The sequence below is a fragment of the Cydia amplana genome, chromosome 7 (assembly GCF_948474715.1).
Source record: "Cydia amplana chromosome 7, ilCydAmpl1.1, whole genome shotgun sequence".
NCBI lineage: Eukaryota > Metazoa > Arthropoda > Insecta > Lepidoptera > Tortricidae > Cydia > Cydia amplana.
Window position 1 is genome coordinate 9,300,166 of NC_086075.1, and position 8,996 is coordinate 9,309,161.

General features: G+C 39.2%; 1 pseudogene; it reads left to right on the forward strand.

Moving 5' to 3' along the window:
* The first annotated feature begins 6,707 nt into the window (after positions 1–6,707).
* LOC134649849 (uncharacterized) lies at positions 6,708–8,388 on the forward strand (annotated as a pseudogene).
* The last annotated feature ends 608 nt before the right edge of the window (positions 8,389–8,996 follow it).

Below are 8,996 nucleotides of genomic sequence, written 5' to 3' on the forward strand. Positions count from 1 at the left end.
TTATTCAGAAAGCATTCTGTTTATTTAGCAAGCTTTTTTTGGTTGAGTCTCATTGATGGAGAACTTAGAGAAGGAATATGATGATTAGGGCAGGAAAAGTGAACCTCAGCTGCAGACGTACCAAAAACATTGTCGGTTTACGTAATAAACCCATACCAGGGACCAGTCCGAGTAGGTACGGTCAGCATCAAAGATAGCGTATGAAGCGATGCGCCCAACGTAGCTACATATTTATCTGCCATCATCGAAATTTTGGAAATATGTAGTATGTATATATTACACTGATTTAAACTTTCACGATTTTTACACATTATTAAATTATACAACGGGACTTAATCGCGTATCTAAGTTTTAAGATTTACCTCCGACGTTTCGAGGACGGCGTTGTCCCCGTGGTCTCGGAGAAGACTGGCTTAAGTTGACATCAGCATCGTCTAACCGCGCGAGTTTTTCGAACTACCCGCACTTGGTCTTGTTTATCCGCTTGAACGTTTTGCGCACTAGGGATGTCACTCTGTCGACACACAACACTAACGATATTCGATTTATCGACTGTCGATATTCGTTTACGCTTACATTTACTAATGACTGGATTCCATGTGGATGAGATCTTGAAACCCTCGTCCCGATTGAAATTACTATGTTTTTTTATTTCAATGGCTTCCCGTACTTTCCTGCTGTAGAAATGACGATCCGTGGACAGGATTTTAGGGTTATGCAGCTCAATCCAGTGGTAATATGTATATATTTATTGTATACCTATGTATAGTTTGCGTTCAAAAATGTCTACCACAGTCTAATAGTTCTTCTTGTTAAGCTATTTATTTTAGAGAATGATATATACTTTTGACGCATAGTGTGATACTTTTGATACGAACTGCTGTACCTACAATTAATTGTAGGTACATCGTATGACAGCATGTTGATGTCTATTTTTAGGGTTCCGTAGCCAAATGGCAAAAAACGGAACCCTTATGGATTCGTAATGTCTGTCTGTCTGTCTGTCTGTCTGCTGTCTGTCCGTCTGTCCGTCTGTCCGTCTGTCTGTCCGTCCGTATGTCACAGCCACTTTTTTCCGAAACTATAAGAACTATACTGTTGAAACTTGGTAAGTAGATGTATTCTGTGAACGGCATTAAGATTTTCACACAAAAATAGAAAACAAACAATAAATTTTGGGGGTTCCCCATACTTAAAACTGAAACTGGCTACTTAAATGTAGTTTAGTTTGCCATGAATTCTTATTCTTATTCTTAAACTCAAAAAAATTTTTTTTCATCACACCCATACGCGTGGGGTATCTATGGATAGGTCTTCAAAAATGATATTGAGGTTTCTAATATCATTTTTTTCTAAACTGAATAGTTTGCGCGAGAGACACTTCCAAAGTAGTAAAATGTGTCCCCCCCCTGTAACTTCTAAAATAAGAGAATGATAAAACTAAAAAAATATATGATGTACATTACCATGCAAACTTCCACCGAAAATTGATTTGAACGAGATCTAGTAAGTAGTTTTTTTTAATACGTCATAAATCCCCTAAATACGGAACCCTTCATGGGCGAGTCCGACTCGCACTTGGCCGCTTTTTTTATATAGAAAAAAGCTACACATTTTTGGTAGGTACCTATTTTATAAAAATAATTGATTATTTATATAATTAGAAAATATTTAACACTTATAATTTTCACCCATCCCCAACTGAAAATATGGGCACGACTAGTCTAGCTAGACTGCAATACCTAATCTTACCTATAAAACCTAATAACGGATTAAAAGTGACTAGACGAAATCCACCAAAACGAAAATATATAGGTACCTACTATAAATTTAAAAACTTATATACATATACAACAACATATTTTACATTCGCTTTATACTACTTAATTTATTTAAGTAAACACGAGTGTTAATTAACACAAAAAACTTGTTGTCAAGCGCGTATTTGTAACAAAACTAAGCTTGATGCTCAACTTAATAATTATAACATTGCTTTTAAATTCTTCTAAATATTAATCTTGTATTCAGCGACACACCGGCAGCGAGTCACAGTTTCGCGCCAAACGGTTCACCAAACCCTTTTTAAATTTAAACTGAAATGGACGTTAACTGTGGCTATTAAAGTTGATATTGGTACGACCGCTGCGATCTGTGGATGGCGAGTTACAAATTCGCACCAAACAACAAACTTTATTGTTGTTAAGAAATAAACTTTAACCTCCTATCGTTAAAGTCGATATTGGCATGATCGTTGTTATCTGTGAATGGCGACTTGGCAACAGCGCGTGGATGTGGCGAGCGTGTTGTCTCGCTCTCACCTCGCCTGTCGCTGCGTTGTGGCGTGGTTAGCCAGTGTTGATCGAGTAGGGTAAGGGGCCACATTGCGCGAGGATACGACGTTGGATTGGATTACTAGATTTATGTAAGTACATATTATTAGTGTTAAAGACTTTATTTTTAAATGCATTGTGTACAGTTGACGTCAAAAGTAATTTTGTATCTTATAGCATTGTAATAAGGTGTAAAGTATTTACATACTTATACATATTTGACATCGGCCTTACAAATACAACGTGTTGCCGAGCGAAGTTTTTTTTTTCTTTATTAAGGGGCTTTTTCGAGTGGACGAATATGCCGCCCCATAAAAACAGCCTTAATTAACAGAGTTAATAGAGAGTAAACAGCTGAGCGAAGTTAAGGTTTCGTCACACAGGCGCGTTTTTAGGGCGGGACGTGAGCGGGGCGCGCCGCTTTTACATATAAAACGCTCACGCTCCGCTCACTCCCCGCCCGGAAAACGCGCCTATTTTTTATAACATTTGTATTACCACAGATTATATGGCAGGTACTTATTGCATAAAGTGTAAAAAACACTCCTGATCTACGTGAAATTAACGCATGCTTAAAATTCAGACATGTATTTTAATATTTATGTACGTACTTAATCTATTTTCTGTGCACTGTCACTGTGCACAAGTAGGTACTTACCGCGTCTCATCCCGCTCAGGTCAGGCGTCTGTCAAATATAAAATTCAAAAACAGAGGGATTTTAAATTGTATGGATGGGTGTTAGATGATCAAAAATTTATCATGAAAAATAGAACCGCAGATTTATGTAGAAAATGCAATAGCCCAGGAGAAACCATTCAGCACATCACAGGAGCATGCAGAGCAATAGTCCAGACCGATTACAAGCACAGACATGATCAGGTAGCCAATATTGTACACCAGAAACTAGCAATGAAATACAAATTGATTCCCCAACCAGCCACCCCCTACTATAAATATACGCCAAACAGTGTTTTAGAAAACCAGACGCATAGAATGTATTTTGACAGAGCCATTTTAACTGACCGCACAACACATTTCAATAGACCGGATATCACTGTAGTGGACAAAATTAATAAAACTGCCCTCTTAATTGACATTGCAATCCCAAACACACATAATCTTCAAAGTACAATAGCAGAAAAGTTAACTAAATATATTGACCTTAAGGATGAAATAGCCAGGATGTGGAAACTCAGAACCGTTACCATAGTTCCTATCGTTTTGTCCACTACAGGTGTTATCCCACAACAGCTACATGCCTCCATAAAAACCCTGTCTTTGCCGCCGTCTTCATATGTAGTAATGCAAAAAGCAGTCATTTTGAACACATGCCGAATAGTTAGGAAATTTCTTCAGAATGATCTACAGCTCCCTAATACACAGAATCAACGTCCATCTGTCACATAAACTCTACCCGGATCAAACCAAACCCAAAACGACCAACACCTAGAAGATTAATATGAGATGCACTTGGCTTTGGCCCGTGCATCCCATTACACCAGTATTTTATGAAATGCTGAGAAAATAAAAGAAATAAAAATAATAATAATAATAATTTCTCACCTTCTGTACATGGATGACCTCAAATTATTTGCACCAAATAGCCGAGACTTGTTGGAGCTACTGAAAACCACCGACGTCTTCAGTAGTGCCATCAACATGGAGTTTGGTGTCGATAAATGTGCGGTTATGCATGTACAGCGGGGGAGGGTTGTAAATTCAACAAATTTACAACCTTCTGAGACAATGTCTTTCAGATCTATCCCTGAGTCAGAAACCTATAAATACCTTGGTATGTCACAGTCGTTGGGTATTGAGGACGAGGGTATTAGACGGTCGGTGAAGGAGCGCTTTTTCAGTCGGCTCACAAAAGTCCTTAACAGTCTTTTGTCAGGAGGCAACAAAGTGCGCGCCTTCAACGCCTGGGTAATGCCCCTGCTCACATACTCCTTTGGCATACTAAGGTGGACTCAGACCGAGCTGGATGCCCTGGATCGGAGGGTCCGATCACTGCTCACCGCGCATCGCATGCTACACCCACGCTCGTCAGTTATGAGATTGTACATCCCACGGAAATGTGGAGGCCGAGGCTTCCTAAACGCCAAGGATCTCCACAACCGCGAGGTGTACAATCTCAGGAATTATTTCCTTAACAACGACTGTGGGATGCATCGTGATGTGGTGTCAGTAGACAGGAACCTCACACCGCTCTCCTTGGCAAACGACAACTGGCGCAAACCTGTGGTACTAAGTACTGCGGATCGCAAGGCGGCATGGGAGAGTAAGGTGCTACACGGGCGGTTCTACAAGGCCCTCACGGGACCCGATGTGGACCTGCTCGCGTCGGTGAACTGGTTACGATTCGGGGACCTCTTCGGAGAAACCGAGGGTTTTGCCTGTGCAATTGCGGACGAAGTAATGATGACGAACAACTATCGGAAATATATCCTGAAGGACGGTACGGTCGACATTTGTCGGGCATGCCGTCGTCCCGGAGAGTCACTCAGGCATATCATCTCCGGTTGTTCTCATCTTGCTAACGGCGAGTACTTGCACAGACATAATCTCGTAGCCAGGATTATACACCAGCAGCTTGCTCTTCTATACGGCCTTGTGGACCGCGAAGTACCGTACTACAAGTATTCACCTGCGCCAGTTCTCGAGAATGGTCGTGCCACGCTCTATTGGGATCGATCTGTCATCACTGACAGGACTATTGTAGCCAATAAGCCTGACATTGTGATAATAGATCGATCGCAACGCCGGGCCGTGCTCGTTGACATCACCATCCCCCATGATGAGAATCTCGTGAAAGCCGAGAAGGACAAGTCCAGCAAGTACCTAGACTTGGCTCACGAGATAACCGCCATGTGGGATGTTGATTCGACGATCATTGTCCCGATAGTCGTTTCAGTGAACGGTCTAATAGCGAAGAGTCTCGACCAACATCTTGAGAGACTCTCGCTAGGTGGTTGGATCAAGGGTCAGATGCAGAAGGCGGTGATCTTGGACACGGCGCGGATAGTCCGCCGGTTCCTCTCTCTGCAGCCCTGACCACCGGCAGCTTGGGCCTTGCCCCGCTGCTGGCGGCACCCTAGGTTAGGTTTTTTATAATATGTTTATAAGTATTTTGTATTGTTTTTGTAAGTGTTTTTGTATTTTATTTTTATATCCATATTATAAAATAACCTAACTTAAGACCAAAAATAAATAAAGAGAATAATAATAATTCAGCCTTGTTTATTCCTTAATAACATTTCAATAACATATCACAATTATAATCACATGTTACATAATACATCATTTAATTAATAGAAGTCAATTTATTTTGCATGCAAACAGTAACTATTATTAAGGACCTCTCTACAGAGTAAAGGCCTCCTCCATTTTTCTCCACAGGTCTCTATCAGTTGCCTTTTCCATCCAATCGTGTCCTGCTCTATTTACAATTTCGTCACACCATCTCTGCGCTGGCTTTCCTTGCTTTCTCTTGCCAGTAGGGCCGCTCCATGCGGTTATCTTTTTGGTCCTGTTTCTGTACGATATCTGGTTGTATTTTGTCTGAAAAATTATTTATTCCAAAACTAAATTTTACTTTAATTGAATAAGACAAGGTTCTTAATTTAAAAAAAAAACTAGCTTCTGGAGCTTTTGAGTTGGTCAAAGACTATCTAAAGGTTCCGTATGGCCGATCTTACATAATTCACTTCGATGATGGCTATTTAAAACTTTGGCCAACTTTGGAAAGTACAAAACATCGATTTCGTGAACCTAGGTAAACCTACCTATTTACCTGTTACGTGCACATTAGGTAAGTGTCAGTAAGTCAAACTAGGTACTTTTGAACTTGATTTAAATAATCACTAGATAATTGCCTTTTTTATATAGTGTACTGTAAAATTACATCACATGCACGTAAACGGTTTGTTTACATATCAACCATTATTATCTATTGTCATAAAAATCTTGTTTCTATCTAGTTATAACTGGTTATATCACTAACACGTGTAAAAGTATTCAAAACAGGTATCTACTTTTTATTTCTGTATAATTTTTATTGTAATAAATATTGAGGGTTTTTTTAATGAACACTATCGTGAATTTTACTTTGGTGGATTAATATTTTATTAGCTCTAGCTCTCGTCTTCAATTATACCTAGGTTTTGCTGTAGGTAAGGGGTTGTGCACAAATCACGCGAGGTGTTTTCGGCTACTTTTTGACCCCCTCCCCTTTGTTGATATTTGGTGTGAGGTTTTTGGCTATAAATGTGTCAAAAAATAACTGCTGTCTACGTTTTTCTAATACATTACTGGTGCTTTATTTCGTACATGGTGTGAAATAATTGATTTTAAATACAGGCAACATCCCTATTGTTATATCCGTCAATTTTGTCTTCGTAACAAACATATTTCATATTTCAACAGAAGATGGACAGCTCAAACTTCGTACTAGGTTTCGTAAAGATCGTCGAGAGCCACCCAGTCCTTTACGACCAAAAGCTACCCCACCGCACCCCGCATCTCTGCAGCATAACATGGGAAAAAGTAGCAGAAGAAGTCAGGAATGAGCTGAACGAAGATTGTTCAGGTGATATCATATACATTTTACTCTTTTCCTAAAGCCTAGAGCTTTTTTAATCACTGATCTTCAATCCCTTTATTTTGAGTTGCTTGAATTTATCATCATCATATCAGATATCAGCCTTTTATCGTCCACTGCTGATCAAGGTCATAGGTCTCTCTTCTAGTACGCCACTTGTCCCGGTCCTTAGCTAATCTCACCCAGAAGTGACCCGTAATCTTCTGTATGTCGTCCACCCTACGAGCCAATTGAATTGTTAGAGAAGAACTTTAGAATCACTCACACAAAAAAGGCATCTCTAAAGACGAGGTTTATTTGACAACATTGGACTTTCACAATTGTTTAACCTGGTTTAATAGTGGTTTAACCTGGACGTGTAAACGACCTCCGCGATGTTTATTCTGGTAACAATACCATGACCTGCTCCTGTATTACCAAAATTTTCAAAAGACGAGGTATCCTCGAGTAAAGTGTCCTGGAGTCTTAAAGGATTCATATTATTCGAATTGATTCTCATTCCTACAGTTTTCGATCGATTGATTTGCAAACGTATTAATAATTATGTTTTCTTAGGAGTGACAGCAACAATAACGTGAGCGTGACATTTAAAATGGAAGTATCGATTTTTTTTAACACCATAATGAACAATTTATTTATTTTCTAGTTGACGATTTAAAGGCAAAATGGAAAGGAATACGTTCATCTTACGCCAGATTTAAAAGGAAGATTGAAAAATGCAAAGACATCGGTACAAAGCAATACTATCTCTACGATTCACTAACTTTTCTGCGTCCGCACACAAAACATAGAGCAACGTAAGTACTTAATTATATCTTTAAAAAAATGTGTTACTTACAAATTATTTATTTTTAAAAGAGAGTTAACTCACGATGGACCCAATAAATGTTTATCACGTAATTATAACCTAGTTGGTAACAAAATGATAACAATTATTTTACCTAATCCAGGCCAGTCCCCGGAGTGCTTGATGATTATCAAGGCAGTGATGAAGATTGGGATTCTGAATTATCGATGCAGATGTTGACGAAGATCCCAACGACAATAAACATTTTAGCCTCAGTCCCAGCAACTCGATATCTATGCCAGTGTGCATAGGCAGTAATCTTGTACTTAACTCATCGGTAAAAATAGAACCGATAGACGAAGATCAACTCGTGGACACTACAGACATTACTAACGATGACAACCAACTACGTACAGAAAAACATGAATTAAAACGGAATTTACCTATGGATATCTTTGAAGCTACTGCTACAAAAGTACAAAAGACTGAAGAGAACGCCGATTTGCAATTCTTCAAGAGTATATTGCCTGATATTGATCACTTCACAAATTCTGAAAAAAGGAAATTCAAGATGGGAGTGTTGAAATTAATAGATGACATTGAAAATAACCGACCGGGTGGTCAAGACGTAGGTATAATATAACTATAAAGTATTGAAATGGCACGTACTAATTAAGTAAACTATTTCAACTTATTGTTCTTTATTTTCTTGCCTTTGCTTCCTATTCATGAAATGTACCCAAGTAAATATGTCTAAGTATATGCATGTGAGACATGGACGCTAAATAAGAGAGATCAAAAATATCTACAAGCATTTGAAATGTGGTGCTGGCGAAGGATGGAAGGAATAAAGTGGATGGAAAGAGTGACCAATGAAGCCGTCCTGAACAGAGTGAATGAAAAGAGAAGTTTAATGGACATTATTAAAAATAGAAGAGGAAAAATGATCGGCCACCTGCTACGACACGACCACTTCATCAGAAACATCATAGAAGGGAAAATAAATGGAAGAAGAAGGAGGGGAAGACCAAGAAAAAGTTATATGAGCCAAGTGAAGGAGCATGTAGGGGCCGTGCCGTACCAGGACGCTAAAGGGCTGGCTTCGGATCGACCAAGGTGGAGACAAATTCATCACGCTGCACCGACAAGAGCCCAGCTCTTAAATTGAATGGAATGGAAATATGTCATATGGTGATATCATTCAAAGAAGTCAGCCAAACACATTATGAGACATTGAGCAAGATGTCGCATTTGTTTACGAGTACGTATCTATGTAGT